The sequence below is a fragment of the Dryobates pubescens genome, chromosome Z, assembly GCF_014839835.1.
Source record: "Dryobates pubescens isolate bDryPub1 chromosome Z, bDryPub1.pri, whole genome shotgun sequence".
Lineage (NCBI taxonomy): Eukaryota > Metazoa > Chordata > Aves > Piciformes > Picidae > Dryobates > Dryobates pubescens.
This window is the reverse complement of record NC_071657.1, coordinates 11,118,216-11,131,920: the sequence shown is the minus strand read 5'-3', so window position 1 is coordinate 11,131,920 and position 13,705 is coordinate 11,118,216.

The window sequence follows — 13,705 nt, the reverse complement described above, 5'->3', positions numbered from 1 at the left end:
AAAGGACATGTGAGTTTGCAACCCAGAGGCATCCTAAGCCTACAGCAACCTCAGAAACCATCCAGTATTTTTTGAAACAGTTACTTAAAGTTGAAAAAAGAAAACCAAGTAGCAGATGATTTTGAAAGTAGTGAAGACTGCAGCTCTGCTAGCTGCACCTAGCAGGTGACATACTTTGCATTCTAAAAGGCTGAGCTCAGCTCAGGGAGCAGAGCACCAGCTAGGAGTTGGCAGAGCAGTGCCAGTGACCTCAGAGGCCACGATGGAATGCCCAAAGGATATGCTAGAAAAGGACAATGGTACAAATTGCATAAATGCTGCAAGGCAGCTTATATAAAGCTACCTCTCAGAAAAAAATGTCTAGACACCCCCTGCTTAATAGTGTCCTCTGAGGCTTTTGGCAGAGAGCGCAGGGACAGCTCCTTGGCTGGAAGAAATCAAAGCTGGCAGCACTGAACCAGTTTACACCTGAAAGGAGTCTGGCCTTGTGAGTCGAGAGCACATTTTGTCACACAGCTATGGCAGAAGCATCTGCTGGGGAGAAGTGCTCAGTGTGCATTTCAGAAGCGATTGTGTTCAACCCTTGCTGCCTCCTGGCTGTCAGCACTCAGCTTTGACAGAGCTGCTGGGTGCTGCAGCTACCCTGTGCTCCACAATGCCTTTTAGACTCGGGAAGTGGGTCACCAGCATCTCAGCGGCCAGCCACACAGGAAATCAGCCTTAAGGAGCAGGAGGGGGAGGGCAGATAGCTACGGCAATCAGAGTCACGTTTGATGTTTGCTGTAGCTGCTCACAATCCAAAAAGAGTCTGAGAGGACTGGGAAGGGAAAACTTACACACTGCCAGTAAGCAACAGGAGATAAACATCATAAAGCATGTGGCTTTGTGGAGCTACTACAGTGTAGCTCTGTTGCCATGAGACAGGAAACCTTCCTGGTCCTCCTCACGCATCATTGGTGGGGCAGTGAGACAAAATTTACATGCCATTAGGTGCTGAGAAATACAAACTGATAATCACACTAATGTCTTGAGTATTAACTTTGTATGAGTTATCCCAGGCAAGAATCTAGGGATACTAGTTTGGGACACTGTTTTAGGAAGAAAAGGATGAAAAAGCAATCAAGGATGCTCTGTGGCCCTCTCAAGAAGGGGCTCTAAGCAGATGACTGAGTGAGGCATCCCTAACATTACCCATGAAATTGTTCTGTATGCTGAATTTCAACCAGACATGGAAGAAAAATTAATCTCTGAAGCTTTAACCTAAGTTTCTGCCAGAGTCTGAAAACAAGAAACTGGCTAGTATCCCCATGGAGGAAATCCTAAAGATACTAAGATGCTCAAACACTCATTTCAAAGAGACCTTCCCAAGTAATCCTAGTGCTGATGGAAATACCTGATCTCAGTTGCCTGAAGAACTGTGCCTCGCTGAATACCAGACAGAGGATTTAGTTGCTGCAGTGCTGCCTTATTCCCACAGCAAGACTTTGTAGCTCATGTGTCCAGTTCTGGGCCCCTCAATTTAAGAAGGACATTGAGACTCTTGAACGTGTCCAGAGAAGGGCAATGAGGCTGGGGAGAGGCCTCGAGCACAAGCCCTATGAGGAGAGGCTGAGGGAGCTGGGGTGGTTTAGCCTGGAGAAGAGGAGGCTCAGGGGAGACCTTATTGCTCTCTACAACTACCTGAAAGGAGGTTGTAGCTGGAGGGAATTGGTCTCTTGTCCCAGGCAACCAGCACCAGAACAAGAGGACACAGTCTCAAGCTGCGCCAGGGGAAGTTTAGGCTCGAGGTAAAGAGAAAGTTCTTCACAGAGAGAGTTGTTAGCCATGGGAATGGGCTGCCTGCGAGGTGGTGGAGTCACTGTCCCTGGAGGTGCTCAAGAGAGGATTGGATGTGGCATTTGGTGCCATGGTTTAGTAGTCATGAGGTCTTGGGTGACAGGTTGGACTTGGTGATCTTTGAGGTCTCTTCCAACCTTACTGATTCTATGATTCTATGTTCTTCATTTTCCTCTCCTGCCTGAAGCCCCAGTTCTCTTCCCGAGCTGAATGATCTCTTGCGACATCAGGTCCAGTCTGCTGTCTTTGCTGTCATCCACTCATTCTTGATTTTGAGTCAGACTTAAGTATTTCACTCTCACAGATATACTTTGTAAATGTGAGGCAGAGTAGAGACAGTAAGATAAGGCAAAACGCTCCTACATGTGTTCTTCTGTGTGGACAGGTCCTGGACTAGAGATCACAGCATTACAGAACATTAGAGGTTGGAAAGGACCTCCAGAGATCATCAGGTCCAACCCTCATGCCAAAGCAGGACCACCTAGGGCAGTCCACACAGGAATGCATCCATGTGGGATTTGAAAGTCTCCTGAGAAGCAGACTCTCAGCCTCTCTGGTCAGCCTGTTCCAGTGCGCCATCACCCTCACCGTAAAGAAGTTTCTCTTCATGCTGAGGTGAAATCTTCTGTGTTGAAGCTTGTACCTGTTGTTTCTTGTGTTATTATTGCACACCACTGAAAAGAGATTGGCCCCCTCCACTTGACACCCACCCCTCAGATTGATGAGGTTCACAGTGAGGAGATCCCCTCTCAGCCTTCTCTTCTCATGACTAAACAGCCCCAGGTCTCTCAGTCTCTCTTCCTAGGGGAGGTGCTCAAGCCCCCTAACCATCCTCATGGCTCTCTGTTGGACTCTCTCCATCAGGTCTCTGTCTCTTGAACTGGGGAGCCCAAAACTGGACACAGTATTCCAAGTGTGGTCTCACCAGGGAGCAGTAGAACCTCCCTAGACCTGCTGGACACATGTTTCTTGATGCACCCCAGGATACCATTGGCTCTCTTGGCCACAAGGGCACATTGCTGTCCCCTGGAGAACTTGCTGTCCACGAGGACTCCAAGGTCTTTCTTCATGGAGCTGCTTTCCAGCAGAGCAGCCCCTAACCTGTACTGGTGCCTGCTGTTACTCCTTCCCAGATAGCTATGTTGTTTCTGGGTTCACTGTCAACCCATGCACCTACTCGGATCCTAATTACACCTGAGACTTCTGCAGCATCCTACAGAAAAAAAGTGCTTGTGCAGCTGTTAGGCAAGGTCAAGCTTAACATTTGAAAGCTAATGGGGAAAGGAAGGAGACTGCTGCCTGCCATTGAGGGACATAGGACTCTTTTATGGCCTGCCGTTGAGGGACATAGGACTCTTTTATGGCCTGCCATTGAGGGACATAGGACTCTTTTATGATTCTCATGGGTGATCCTGAAAACCTCTTGGATCTGAGTATGGTCACAGTTGCAGGGATCACAGGGGTAGCATGATGTTTGGCTCCTCAACCTGCTGATAATCTGAAACAGATGACACTGGTAACAGGGTGTACTCAGCACTCACTGTGCTCGGTCTGCAAGCACCTCAAAGGACTCTGATGGCCAGCTCATGGACAAGGGTGTGGGGACATGAATATTTTCCTAAGAATCATCATTTACAAGGTCACCTTCAAAGATTCTGGACTCGGCTTAAGGTAGTGTCTGAGAACAAAAGACATGACACAAAAAAGTCAGAAGGAAGCAAGTGTTTTGCCTTGATAAATTTAGAGCACTCTTCAGCAAAACTGTTTGGGCTTTTGGTGGCTGGGAATTCAAAATGTCTATTCAAGTTCCTGCTATTTGCCCCATAAATTACTCTAATGAGTTGCCTGTGAAATAAATCATTAGAAAAGCCTTTGTTAATTTGTACCAAAGTAAATGGTTATTTAAAAGAGACACCACAGGGAGGTTCTTAATTAGTCTGTTGTCAGCTGGGACTGGAAATGCTTGTGGCAGCAGGAGGCTAATTAATTACTCATCTTGCCACATTGTAGCTTCCTGTCAAAGCACAAGGTACTTCTCAGCATACATCAATGGCTGGCTGCTCCTTTTAGTGACCATGAGAGCAGCAGATGAGGGTCCTTGACCGACCTGCACTCACTCTCCTTAAGGTAGTGAACTGAGGGGGCGTCCAAGCCAAGTGCCTGTGCCTGGGATGAGCCACCTGTCTAAACAAAGAGTCTTTGCTACCCACATCCCACAGCTTCAACTGAAGGTTGCTTTCTGAACGGAAAGTGAAAATTAATCTTGGGAAGTAGACATTTGGGATCAGCTGGAAGCCCAAGGATGTGATTACCTAAAGGTCCTTACCCAGGGTCAGAGTGACACTGCATGAGCTGTGCCTGTCTGCCTGTCTGCTTGTGAAAGTCAGGAAAGCAGAAAGCACATCGGCTTCTCCTTCAGCAGCATCTTCACTTGCAGGTCTTGCAGCTGGACCTCTGATAGCTGTCCTGCTGTAACAGGCCTTTTAGGAATGGAGATGTGAAAACCCAGATCAAGAGACAGTGCCCACAGATGCAGCATGCTGGGGACCTAAAATGCTGCCAGGGTCTGCAGAAAAGCCTGTTCAGGAAGAAGGAAAAAAGCCTGTTATAAAGCTTCAGTTACTGTCCTCTCCCTGCCACTCTGCCAGTGAAAGCTGTATTCTTTTGCAGAAGTGATTTAATACATTTTACACACGTGCATAGCACAATACCTGTAAAAGTGACCCTGTCACGTGGCCTAAGCATCTCCTTTGTAGGCTGGAGATCCCTTGATGGAGGACATAGGGCACCTCACACCTGATGCTGGATGTAGAGATGGGGCCTCAGCAGTGAGTGAATGACTTGTGATGAGCTGGGAAAGAACAACAATAGTAAACAGACTGAGTAACTATCCAATGGTGCCCTCTAAACCCAGCAGGAAGGTTAAGCCTATCTGTGGGAGAGAGTATACAACACCCTTGTCTGTAGGGTGCTGCCCTGGGTGGTCTGGGCTGCCTCCAGGCAGAGAGCAGGAGAGGTGAGGGTGGACAGGGGGTCAGGTTCAGCTGTTTTCAGCCGGTGCTCAAAGGCTTGGTTTGCACTAACCCCTCACTCCTGAAGGGCTGGTTGGAGACCTTCCTGTGCTCTGCTCCTCCTCCACAACATATGTAGATGTTTTTACAGCATCCTTCCCTGTTTCTTCAGAGACACAGGTCTGTTCTACAGAAAGGCAGTGAATTAGCAGTGTATTTACACCCACGCCTGCAATCAGGAGCCATTTAATATCCCCTGATATTACCATCCAAGGTTTTTACCAGCTCTAAGTGCTGCAAACAGTTAAAGGGCAAAGAAATAAAAACTTTAGCCCCACTCCCCCAACTCCTCCAACCTTGCACTGAATGCCTTTGAAATGCAAGAAAAGCCTACTTCATTGAAAGGTGTGTAGCACTGGCACCACCCTCCCCTGTCACCATCATTCACCTTTTGTGGTTACACATCACTTCATCTAGTAAACACTATAATATACTGTATGCCTCCAGCATTCATGCAGCTGCACTTCCAGCACAACGAACACATAACCCTGTGTTTAAATACTGCTCTCTGACACAGGGCAGTGCTGTGACTGGCTCACAGTCATCATCATCTCACCGTTTCTGACAGCTTAGTTAGTTAATGGATACTGTGGGTGTAGCTTTAAGAGAAGCAGTGAGGCCACAGAAACAAAATATTACAATGTGTGAAGCTGCTCCCATAATTGCCCAATTACTCAGTAGGGTACTAAGGTCAATCAGGTCTACACTTAAACACTCTGGAGGCAGACAGGAACTCTTAGGAGCGGTGCCTGCACAAGCCAGCTCTCGCTATTTAGACAGTCAGTGGCATACAAGAGCCATGGTGATGAACAGGCATTTTCCTTTGGACAACCAAACATCTTCTGATTTTACCCCACTCCATCACAGGGAACTTACAGCTACTATCCCTTCCCACCCCACTGATGCAGTATCCATGGAGGAAAATGGCAACATCCCCCTAACAACTATTTCCTTCCCTCCTCCCCCCCAGACTCCTCATGGTTGGTACCTGTGGGTACAAACACAGTGCCTCCTCTGCAGTCAGTCTTCAGCAGCTCACAGTGTAGGAGTGAAGCCTTAAAAGACTTCTGTCACTGCCTGATCTTGGTCTCTGGTGCACCTGAAGGCCAAATACAAGGAGAATTGCACCACATATACACACAATGCTGGTTTGAATCTTGGGTGTCCTGACAGCTCAAGGTATCACTCACTGTGACAGTGCAGCTGATGGATATCTATCGTGATGGATACTGGTGTTCTGGCACATCTCCCCCTAGTCTCCCCTAGAACTTCAGAGAAGGCCTGAAAGCTCTTCACAGTGGCCACCACCAGCAGCTAGCTAAGCTGAGGTGAGTTGTGCCTTTTAACTAACCTCTGCCTTGCAGCTGCTGGAGGGCATTGCTGGGGGAAATCCTTGTGAGATATCAGTGGTGCTGGGGTGGGTGAAGCAGCAGGCATCCACCAAAGGCAAAGGGAACAGGAGCTGCTGTGGAAGCATCTGAGAACTGGGGAGCCACCATGAGACTGCCTCAAGCAACTCCAGTGCTTCCAGTCACCTGAAAACAGACAGCCCTGATGGAGCTGTCAGTATTTGGTAGGGATCAGACAGGCTGCCTCCTGAAAACAACAGACTTCTTGCTATTCAGAGTCAGGTTTGCCCCGTGCCTTGTGTCATATTGCACTCCTCCCCCCAGGAAACTCCTGGTGCACTGAGCAGGTTTCAATCCTTCAAAGAGCGCTGTTTGCATCCCTTTCTCCAGTAAAACATGCCAAGCCCTTCTCCTCCATCCAGTGTCCAGCCATGAGGGGCCACTCATTCCAAGCATGTACACAGCTTCATATTTCATCTTCCCTACCATTACAGAATGACTGTGGTGCATGTTGGAAAGGAGCTCTGGAAGTTGTCTGGTCCAACTCCCTTGATCAAGAAAGGTCACCTACTGCAGGTTGCTCAGGACCATGTGTAGAGACTCCACAACCTCTCTTGGCAACCTGTGTCAGTACTTGATCACCCTCATAGTAAAAAAACGTATGCTTAAGTTTAGAGGGAACCTCCTGTGTCTCAGGTTGTCCTCACCACCTCTGATCCTGTCTCTGGGAACCAGTGGAAAGAGCTTTGCTCTGTCCTCCTTGCACACTGTGAGTAGTTGTGTATACATTGATGAGACCCCCTGATCCTTCTCTTCTGCCACCTGCAGTCCCAGCTCTCTCAGCCTTTTCTCATAGGCAGAGGTGCTCCTCAGCAGTCCTCTCAAAGGACTCTCTCCAGCATGCCTATGTCTCTACTATGCTAAGCAGCCCAGACCTGGACTCAATACTCCAAGAGTGGCCTCCCCAGCTCTAAGCAGAGGGGAAGGATCATCTTCTTCATCTGGCTGGCAACACTGCTCCTAATGCAGCCCAGGATACCATTCAGCTTCTTTTCCACAAGGGCACACTGCTGGTTCATGTTCAACTTGGTGTGCACCAGAACCCCCAGATCCTTCTTCACCAAGCTAATTTCCAGCTGGGTAGTCTCCAGCATATATAATATATCGGTGTCCAAGGTTGTTCCTTCTCAGATGCAAGAATTTAATCAGGTTTCTGTCAGCCTATTTCTCTACCCTGTCAAGGTCCCTCTGAATGGCACCATGACCCTCTGTGAGCAGTTGTTCCTCCCAGTTTCGTGTCATCTGCAAAATTCCTGAAGGTGTGCTCTGCCACATCATCCAGAGCATTAATGAATACAATGAAGGACTCTGCATTGACCCCTGGGGTACACTGCTAGTCACTGGCATCCAATTAGATGTTGTGCCACTGACCACCACCCTCGGTGTCTGCCCATTCAGATAGTTTCCAGTCCACCTCACTGTGCATCCAACCCATATATCAAGACCTTGTCTATGAGCATCTTATGGGAGACAGTCAAAGGCCTTACTGAAGTCCAGGTAGACAGCATCCAGTCCTCTACCCTCATCTGCCTACCCTGTCATTTCATTGTAGAAGTTTACCAGACTGCTCAAGCACAGCTTCTCCTTTGTGAATCCATACTGACTCCTCCTGGCTATCTTCTTGTCATTCACATGGCTGGACATGTTTCCCAGGATTAGCTACACCTTGGCAAAGATGCAGATGTGGGACAAAGTAATTAGAGGGCAGGCAATCAGGAGTGTTATGAGAAAGTTTTCACTCTTTCTTTCAAATCCACAGCAGGGGATGATTTTGGAATAAGATGTATTTTCATTGTTTAAATGAGCTAAAGACTAAGGATTTGATTATATCCATCCTCATTTTCACTTGCTTCCAATTTAGGTGGCTTAGGAAATTCCAGTCTTCCAGAGCCTGCAAATAACATGGATCACTAAGTGCCCTTTTGGTCAGTTAGTTTTTTTATTAACTTTTCCTAATCAGACAGGAAGGGTGTCACCATGCTTCCCAGAGAAAATGACTCATTTTAAGTGCACTAATATGTGGTCATTTCTACATGATTATGCTTAAAACTGTTTTTAAAGGTGTTTCAGCACATCCAAAATCATTAGCTTCCTACTGTAGAGTTAGGTCAAGGCAACCTGACATGGGTTATTTTCCCTCCCTCTCTCTCCACAGAGAAGAGACTCCAATTAGAGACCCCTTTTAAGATGTGTGGGCTTCAGTTTGCTGTGCTTTTTGGGAAAAGGCAAGATGCCTATTATTGACCATTATGCATAACACACAGTACTTGTGGGTAACTCCCTTGATATTACTGCATCTTTTGTCTGAGTACTTCAAGACTGAAGAGTTAAGGTATATTTAATCAGAAGTAACCTAAAGGGAACCAGCACACCAGGCAGAGTGATGCAGATAGACAAAGATCCCATTGAATTATATGGGCAGGGTTTTGCTCCTATGGTGCAAATTTACTGTCTGATACTATGACTCATACCACAGCTTGTACTTCTTCCACAGCAACCCTGCTGAAGTCCCTGAGGTCACCTTAAGACTGATGCATGACTCATTACCAGGGTTTCTGAATCCCACTGATGGCTCAGTGGCAAAGCACAACCCCTTCAGGCATCTGCTACTACCCTTTTGCCACTTGTTTCTTGATCAGACTCTCTTATCAGCAGAGTCCTTCCACATCTGACCTGCAGCAAATCGGCCAGCAAGCAGCAGTCAAGCACACATGATGGTTTTCAAAGATCGAGACCTGGAGGCATTAGTGAACAGCCAGAGACCAACAATCCTCCCTCAGATGAATTTTGTGTGCTTGAGGATTTGAAGACACTGGGAACTGCCTGGGGCTTTGAGACTGGTTAGAAAGGATGTAAGAGCCATAGGGTGTCCTTAGACAGACCCTCTAAGAAATCTAAATATGGCAGTGCTGGTATGTGAAGCTGTGTGAGCAACAAGGTTCTTCAAATGGGAAAAATACTCTGCAAATTGAGGCACATGAGAAACAGAGCACACATGTGCACAGCACAAAGAAAATAGCAAATATTTCCTTTTGTGGATGTGGCCAAGAAAACACAGCACTAAAGGCTTGGAGATGGATGTAGCATTCAGCACCCACCTTCAGCAAGAAGTACTTGCTACAGATAGCGAACTACAGGAAGGGCTATGTGAAGCAGCTCTTGAGCAGGTTTGAAGTGCCAGTGACCTTTGCAGAATGACTTCACCTGCTCAAGCTCCATTGCTCAAATGTGTGCACAAGACCATTGCTGCAAAATGGGGAAGGCTGTGGATGTAATCTACCTGGACTTCAGCAAGGCCTTTGACACCATCCCCCATAGCAAACTGCTGGCCAAGCTGTCAGCCCATGGCTTGGACAGCAGCACTCTGTGATGGGTTAGGAACTAGCTGGAGGGCTGAGCCCAGAGAGTGGTAGTGAATGGTGCCACATCCGGCTGGCAGCCAGTCACTAGTGGTGTGCCCCAGGGATCAGTGCTGGGCCCCATGCTCTTTAACATCTTTATTGATGATCTGGATGTGGGCATCGAGTCCATCATCAGTAAATTTGCTGACGACACCAAGCTGGGGGCAGGAGTTGATCTGCTGGAGGGTAGAGAGGCTCTGCAGAGGGACCTGGACAGGCTGGGCAGATGGGCAGAGTCCAACGGCATGAGATTGAACACATCCAAGTGCCGGGTTCTGCACATTGGCCACAGCAACCCCATGCAGAGCTACAGGCTGGGGTCAGAGTGGCTGGAGAGCAGTCAGGCTGAGAGGGACCTGGGGGTGCTGGTTGATGGTAGGCTGAACATGAGCCTGCAGTGTGCCCAGGTGGCCAAGAGGGCCAATGGCATCCTGGCCTGCATCAGGAACAGTGTGGCCATCAGGAGCAGGGAGGTCATTCTGCCCCTGTACACTGCACTGGTTAGGCCACACCTTGAGTACTGTGTCCAGTTCTGGGCTCCTCAGTTTAGGAAGGATGTTGACTTGCCGGAATGAGTCCAGAGAAGGGCAACAAAGTTGGTGAGGGGTTTGGAACATAAGCCCTACGAGGAGAGGCTGAGGGAGCTGGGGTTGCTTAGCCTGGAGAAGAGGAGACTCAGGGGTGACCTTATTGCTGTCCACAACTACCTGAAGGGAGGTTGTAGACAGGCAGAGGTTGGTCTCTTCTCCCAGGCAACGAGCACTAGAACAAGAGGACACAGTCTGAAGCTGTGCCAGGGGAGGTTTAGGATGGATGTTAGGAAGAAATTCTACACAGAGAGAGTAATTGCCCATTGGAATGGGCTGCCTGGGAGGGTGGTGGAGTCACCATCATTGGAGGTGTTTAGGAGGAGACTCGATAGGGTGCTTGGTTGCATGGTTTAGTTGATTAGGTGGTGTTGGATGATAGGTTGGATGCGATGATCTTGAAGGTCTCTTCCAACCTGGTCTATTCTGTTCTATTCTATTCTATATTTGTTCTAAAAGCTTGAAACTTGAGCATCCCAATCCACAGAAAACTTGCCAGCACAACAAGTCTTGTGTTTCATATCCAAACTATAGGTAGGACTTACACTTGAAAGCGGTATCCACTTGTGTTTAAGTTTTAGCACTGCTATAGAGCTTGGAAGGTGGAAAGTAGAGTCTAATTACATCTGTGATGTTACTATGGACTTGTGGAGTCTTTGTGTGGTATAGCTGGGGTGTTACAAAGAGGCCAGGTATCAGTTGTAGTATTTTAGCCTGGAGAAGAGAAGGCTCAGGGGTGACCTCATTGCCCTCTACAACTACCTGAAAGGTGGTTGTAGCCAGGAAGGGGTTGGTCTCTTCTCCAGGCAACCAGCACCAGAACAAGGGGACACAGTCTCAAGCTGCGCCAGGGGAGGTTTAGACTCGAGGTGAGGAGAAAGTTCTTCACCGAGCGAGTCATTCGTCATTGGAATGTGCTGCCCAGGGAGGTGGTGGAGTCACCGTCCCTGGAGGTGTTCAAGAGGGGATTGGACGTGGCACTTGGTGCCATGGTCTAGTCATGAGGTCTGTGGAGACAGGTTGGACTCGATGATCCTTGGAGTCTCTTCCAACCTTAGTTATACTGTGATACTGTGATTTTAATTTGAAACTCCATCTCCCAAATCTATTTCCCCTTAGGATCCTAACAAACACATTTCACTCAGTTTTCTGTGAGTTCTACAGTACTGCAGGGTCAGAGAAAAGTTCTCCTTTTACACAAAGCCATTGACTCAAGTGGACAGTCAGGTCTGCAAAACAAAAGTTTCAGAGGAGGACAGTAGTGGTGTGATGCTTTAGCCCACATGCACCAACAACAAAAGCACAGCTAACCCACTTGGAGAATGAATGCTGTATTTTACAAGCAATAATGAAATGCTGTGTGAATATATACAAAACACACAGCATTTACAACATCATACAAGAATTTACAGGAAATAACACAAACACCGATCCTCCCGAGGAGAATCCCCCCTTGGGTTCCCCCTAAACCTCTCTCCCCCTCCTCCCCTTTCCCCTAGTAGTTAATTAGGTGAAAAAGGAGAAAGAGAGAAAAAGGGATATTAAGGTAAATTCGTTAGCTCAAAGCAGTTAGTTATTCTTATCTTATCAGTTTGCAGTGCAGGGTCAACATGCATGCAGTCTGGCCAAGAAGGAAAGTCAGAACAGACTGAAGCTGAAGTGAGTGAAAGAAAGAATGCTAGTGATATTTGCTATGGTACATCTCACATCTGACCAATGAAATTAATTTAGAATTAATCTATGTTTTCCTTTTTACACCTAAACATTCAGCTAGAGAATTCTACAGCTGCCTTTTCATAAAGGCACAGCCTAAACTGTCACAAGGACTTAAGAAAGAAATGCCAGAAGAATGTATCTAAGTGTCATTCAGCTGGTGCCCTTTTCACCACATCTATCTTGGTCCATCCCTTTTTGATCTGTACCAGCAAACCCACATAAACCCAGCAATGATGTAGCATGTCTAAGGTTGTTTATCTGGACAGCTATTTTGGTTACTCCATGGTAATCAAGAAAGACCCTTCTTTGATGAACGTGACTGGCAAACTGGCAACAACAAACAAGAAGGACAAGGTACTCAACTTTTTTTCCTCAGTCTTCACTGGCAGCTTCTCTTTTCACACCTTTGCAGTGGATGGACCACAAGACAGGGACTGGAGGAGCAAAGTCCTTCCCACTGTAAGAGAAGTTTGGAACCACCTGAGGAACCTGAACATACATAAGTCTATAGGGGCGTGATCAGATGACTCTGAGAGTCCTGAGGGAACTGGCTGATGTAGTTGCCAGGCCACTCTTCATGATATGTGAAAACTTGTGGCAGTCAGTTGAAACCCACTTGTGGCAGTCAGTTGAAATCCCTGGAGACTGCAAAAAGGGAAAAACTGCCCCCATTTAAAAGAAGGGTAGAAAGGATGGGCCTGGGAACTACTGACCTCACCCCTGTGTGTGGGATGATTATGGAACACATCCTCTTAGAAGCTATGCCTTACATTGAAGACAGCAAAATGGTTTGAGACAGCCAGCATGGCTTTGTCAAGCACTCTCGGCAAGTTTGCCAGTGACACCAAGATCAGGTGTTTTCAGATGACACACTGGAGGGAACAGATGCCATCCAGAGGGTTCTGGACAAGCTTGAGAAGTGGGCCTGTGTGATCCTCTTGAGGTTCAACAAGACCAGGCACAAGGTCCTGCACCTGGATCAGGGTGAGCCCTCGTATCTATAGAGGCTGAGGTGTGAGGGATTGAGAGCAGCCTTGTAGAGAAAGACTTGGGGGTACTGGTGGATGAGACATGGGACACCAGCCTGCAGGTCAATTGTACCCTGAGTTGCATCAGAAGAAGCATGGCCAGCTGGTCAAGGGAGGTGATTCTCTCCCTCTGCTTTGGTGAGACCCAAGATGGAGTACTGCATTCAGCTCTGGAGTCTTCAGCACAAGAAGGATATGAACCTCTTGTAACAGGTCCAGAAGAGGGCCACAAAAATGATCAAAGGGCTGAAGCACCTCATCTTTGAAGAAGGCTGAGACTGTTGGGGTTGTTCAGCCTGGAGAAGGGGAAAGCTTATTGGAGTTTTCAATACTTAAAGGGGGCTTATAAGACTTTCCTACAAGGAGACTGACTTTTTAGGAGAGTCCCTTGCAACAGGACAAGGGGTGATACTTTCAAACTAAAAGAAGGTAGAGTGAGACTAGATATAGGGAAGAAATTTTTCATGATTACTATGGCAGAGTTGCCCAGAGGGCAACAGGTCCAAGTACCGGGTGCTGCACTTTGGCCACAGCAACCCCATGCAGAGCAACAGGCTGGGGTCAGAGTGGCTGGAGAGCTGCCAGAGAGGGACCTGGGGTGCTGATTGACAGCTGCCTAAACAGGAGCCAGCAGTGTGCCCAAGTGGCCAAGACGGC